Here is a 5,841-nt window from a genome sequence, read left to right as displayed (position 1 = left end):
AGATTAATCATGAACCGAAGGTATAAAATTTGAACGCCACAAGGAAGAATCCTTGATAAGTTCGCAAGTTCTCAAAAGAACCAAAGAAGAAACAAATCCTCACTTTTCTTGATTTCTATTCAATGAATAATTTAGCTCTTACAATGGCTATATATATAGCTAGCATGGGGGACAAGGATAATAAACACTTAACAATTCCCATACAGACATGGGAGACAAGGACATTAAATACATAGCAATTCCCACACAAACATGGGAGACAAGGACATTAAATATACCAACTTACTAGACACATTTAATGACTCTCACAACTTACTAAAATCCCATGCAAGCTAAGTTGTCTTACAAATTACATATTAAATGTAAACATAAAAGGTCAAAAGTCAAATCCCCTAATTGACTAGCACACCATTAATAAGGAGATTACAGCCACTAAGCAAGATTAGCTTCATCCAAAACATGGATTAAATTTATTAAGCCTTCATCCTTGTTTGGGCCAAGCTTGGAGTGCCCCGGTTTTGAATAAGCCCAAATATCTTGAATTAGCCCATGAAGTGCTTCTTTGATCTTTTTGGATCTCGCTCTAGTGATGGGCCCAATAGGAACATGCAATGGATCCTTTGATGGTGCTTGTTGATTCTCATCACTAGAAATGGCTGCATACCCTGAAAACCATGATTCCCTGTCTCCTGCCTCCGATCCCTGTAGTAGCCACCTCTCTTCCACTAACCCCTACTAGACCCCTGATGGGAACCAAACGGCGTGGATCTCTTCCTCCATCTCCGCTTCTTAGCCTCCATCCGCTCTCCAGCTTCCCCCATAGTTGCCCTGTCTACCAGCTCAGTAAAATCTTGCAATTTCAGTATCGACACTTGCTTATATAATTCTCTCCTCATTACCTCTTTCAAACTTTCGTACCTTCTTTGTCTCATCTAGAATAATGTATGGAGCGAAGTGAGATAACTCAATAGACCTCACTGCATACTGCTACACTATCAGTGATCCCTGCTTTAGATTTAGGAACTCCTCAATTTTGGCTTTCCTAGATGAGTGTTGACCTTATTGGTCACACCTAGTTTTGATTATGACAAATACTCTTGGTACTAATGGTTGTACTGAGAATTGCATGCATGTTCACCCTGTGCGTGCTTCAGAACTAAAAGATATATCATGATGGCATGCGGTGTTCGTGCCAAAGAATGAAGATCTATGTGTTGTAATTTGTATTCATTTGCTTATTTCTTCATTCTGGGATGTAATTTATTATAAACTGTGCGTGTGTATGGCTTGTAATAATTTGCATCATGCATGGTAGGTAGGTATGCTCAAATAGACCCTAGTTGGACTTTAGGTACCTACACAGACCTTAGAAAGACCTTAGGGATTACCCTTCGGTTGACCGACATCGAATTTATTCGGTGTCTTCAAAAAGGACCTGAAAGTGACCCTAGGACACTCACCATTGAACTTAAATGTATTAGGCACTTAAATAGGGTGATTGTGAATTAAAACAGGACTAAAATGCATACTTTGTGCACCTTCGGTCGACCGGCACATGCAGCTCACTCTGCCCCCGGTCGACCGAACCTCCTAAAAGTCAACTTTTTAACTACCTGGTCGACCGAGCCCAAAATGTACTCCAACGCTCTGGTCGACCGAGGGTCCTCAACAGATGTCCCAATGGTCTGGTCGACCGAACCATTCAGTTCAAATATCCCTAGTCGACCAAACCGCGCTAGTTGGGAAATTCACCTCTCCCGGTCGACCGACCCTGAAGTTAAAAAATGGCCCGATCGACCGAGCCATATGAACTCTGGTCGACCGAAAGTGTTTTGGTCAACCGGGTCTCTTAGGTTACCCTGAATTTTTACCGTGGTTAACTATTTTTTAACAAGGTTAAAATTGCTAAACGTCATTAAATCTTTTCTAATAATACCAACCTTTTCCCTAACGGTCATAATTCATGGGGTGTCTATATATACCCCTTTCATTTGGGAAAATTAGTAAGGATTAGCAAACTTGATTAGGCAAAAATTCTCTCAACACCCAAAATCCTTTATTAGCCAAATAATACTTCCAAACACTCACATACTCCTCATTCTTGATTTCTACAAGCATTGTGAGTATTTTCTAAGGCTATTGTGTTTGATCTCCATAGTTAGAACTCTCATTACATTATTGTTTGATTGATTTTCTGTGAGAGTTTAGCATTAAGGTTTTTCCACCAATTTCATTTGATAAATTTAGTGTGGAAAAACTTTAAGGGTTTTGGTTCTTGCATTATTGTTGCAAGATACCTAAACCTAGATTTTGTGTGCAAAAATCTGTTTCAAAAGCTAGTGCTTCAAACAACTCTAGTGTGCTTTGAATATTAGAATATTGTATTGAGTTTGTTTGTTTGAACTTGCTTAGCATATCTTGAAACACTGATATGATATTGTATTATTCACTTAGCGTGTTTCAAATATTGCTTGGGTATACACTCTAGATCTGAATTGAAAACTCATACGTGACTGAGTGTTTAGCACACATTAGAGCACTGAGCATATTTACATATCATTTGTGCTTGCATTATTGATTAAGTTGTATTGGTGCATACATCTGCTTGTCTAGAAGGGCATTTCCGTGTACAAACATTTTATAACAATTGGTTGTATTCCAAGCGCGGGCCTGAAGAAGGAGACTAGCCCTGTGGAATAGTCCCAGATTGGCTTAGACCCGATTAGGAAAGTTAGGTACGCCATCTTGTTAAAGCGTGTTGGTTGAGGTCAGCCCCTTGAATTGACTTGGTTTGTATAGGTGCCGCTCCACCCGTTTAAGTGAGCATTATAGTGGTAATCCTTGTGCTGGTGTGGCCAAGGCGAGGACGTAAGCACAGTTGGCCGAACCTCGATAACATATCGTGTGTGTTCTTTCCATTTCCGTAATTTATTTACTGCATGTGTATGTTATATTGTGAATGATTGGGTTTACATTTGTATAGACAGACCCTAGGTTAAGTAATATTTTTAATCTGGTTTAACCTAGGCAATAAATTTCAAATATCCAATTCACCCCTCTCTTGGGATTGCACCAAAGCTAACAACGAGGTTGGAAAATATCTATCAAAAAATATCTCCTTAAATCGCTCTCATGTCATCTCTACAGGCACTCCTTTGCTGCTCTAGAAGTTTCACTGTCGTCTACATCTTTCAGCCTCTCCAGTCAGTTTATATGTAGCAAACGGCACCCTCTCCTCCTCAGTACACTGTAGCACTTCAAGTACTTTTTCAATCTCCTACACCCAATTTTCAGCGACTACAGGATCAATTCCTCCTGAGAAAGCCGAGGGATTCATCTTAATAAACTTTTCAATCGAGTTGTCATGACTTGCAGACGAACCACCCTGCTCTCTAGAGTTCCTGGCAATTTCAGCCATGACTTGCTGAGCCACGCTGCGCGGTACTACATCAGAATCACCTCCCGTAGCGCCTGAGGGCCTAGCACCCTCATTACCACTGGCATGGGCGCTACTACCTCCAGGGTCCATTTTGAAAAGACAATAAACTTAGCTTAGGACCCTACTATCATACCATATCATCTAACTAGTATATTATATCCTTAACTAATTCATCACCCCTGATCTTAATTCAAGGTTCAATCTTACAACCTAGATACCCAACCCGACAATAGTTTACCATGACTTTCTTGAAATCATCACTCCAGGAAAGACACACAAACCATCACGGAAGTCCTGCATCTAGACTACAACCAAACTTTAAATTCTCTTATCCTATACTCTGGTATTGTTATTGTTGTATTTTAGAGTCTACAGAACCTAGCATCTTGGGCTCTGATACCAAACTGTAACGACTTGCTTAATTTACTACATAATCAACCATATTAATTATCATTAATTTAGACCATAATAAAGTCAACTCGAACCTACGGGTAACGGGGACACACCTGTCATATACAGCGGAAACCTAAGCAACAGTAAATATAAATCTTAACCATTCAATCATATAACACTATATACTAGAGTACCTACATTCCACCATATACTGTTTAAATATACAGTCCTCAAAATCACCAAAAGATGAGCTAGAATCTAATATTAAAAACCACCTAATCTTAGCTCAAAACTTACCCTCCTAGCGGGGTAGTAAAAACTGTCTCAACAACGGGCTTGGTCCACCTGTCTTTTTGGGTTCCCTGAAATGGTTTAAGCTGAGTGAGACACCTCTCAGTAAGGGAAATAAACTAAATACAGTTGTGTGGCAACATGAATATTTACGTGCTATAATAATCATATAGTACATGTCACATGCTTGAAAAACTGATAATATTATAACTGAATAAACATATCATTTCGTAAATATACTAATTCATACTGCATTTCACTATTCGAAAAATTATCTGATATAACTAGTAATTTCTGAAATTTACCTAGGATGAATAGCTAGTTGATGTCATGTATTACCCCCCATGACGGGTTGTACAGCCTAAAGGCGGGACCCAACAATGGTTGGCCGACCACTGCCGAGTCAAAAATATCTATAAGTACTATGGGCCCGCCACACCCTGGTCTGGACTATCAGGTGGACGTCTACAATTCTACATTGAAAACCACATCGACTATCCATCTCCCACCCCCTCTACTAGCAGGGGCGGTTAGCACAAGTCTAATTTGAACTAAACTGTATAGCTACGATACCGTACTCCTGAAACTGATTTGAACTATCATCCGGGTTCTGATAACATATAATACATGATAATATATTGCTTAACGTAAATAGATTGACAGCATTTTCTAATTTCTGTAATAACATAAATAATTATGGTCTTGCGCCAATTACATTCATAACTGCGACTTTGCACTGAAAACATACATAATCCACGGCCTTGCACCGGCTATCAATTACGGCCTTGCGCCAAACATAACATACATGCTGATTTGAATAAATGTATTGTATATCATATATTCAGAAATTATAATTTCCTGTTTATCATGTTATTCCTGAAAATAACTAAAACATACTTTTTCTGTAAAATTGTCTTTACATAATACAAAATGCATAAAATAATATTCATGCCATAAAAACTGAGTAAAATCATGAATTCTGTTCTAAAATCATATATCCTGACATTTAATACTAAAAATATACATTCTTGTGTAATAGCAATATTTTCCCAAATATACATTTTCTCAATAATACTCATAAATAATACATGTTTTCTGAACATAAATTTTCTAATAAATAATAATAATTTTCATGAAAAATTACTGCTTTAGTTTACTTTCTTACCTGTTTACTGAAAAGCCCCTACAGTGTCTACTCCAACACCCGCAGGGTTCCTCGTTCAACACCCTGAAAACAATATCCCCCTGAACAAAACCTCAATATTTCTTTGAGTACTACATTTTCTACAACTATGGGAAAGCCAAATATTGAATAAAAAGGCTTACCTTGAATTTGGGATGAAGTCCAAGTTAACCCCACCAGCGATCCACTCCAGTAGACTTGAAGAGAACTTTCCCAAGAGTGTTGTGGTGGCCTCAGATCGTCAAATCGGCAAGAATACAGTCTGAAATCTTAAAGAGAAGGGGAAGGGGACGAACAGGAGAGAGAGAGAGAGAGAGAGAGAGAGAGAGAGAGAGAGAGAGAGGGTTTCTGCACGTAATTATGTGGAAAAAAATTGAGTTTAGGCTATTTATACACCTGCACTCGTCGACGTGTCATGTCACTTCGTCGACAAGGCCACGAAGGAGGTTCAACGACGAACGCTTATACCTCGTCAACAAAATTCAAAGCTAAAAAATAGCCTCTCAGTATCTCCTCGTCGATGAGACACGTGTCC

The sequence above is a fragment of the Malania oleifera genome, chromosome 13 (assembly GCF_029873635.1).
Source record: "Malania oleifera isolate guangnan ecotype guangnan chromosome 13, ASM2987363v1, whole genome shotgun sequence".
Classification (NCBI taxonomy): Eukaryota; Viridiplantae; Streptophyta; class Magnoliopsida; order Santalales; family Ximeniaceae; genus Malania; species Malania oleifera.
The sequence above is the reverse complement of the archived record's forward strand: the minus strand, read 5'-3'. Positions refer to the sequence as shown.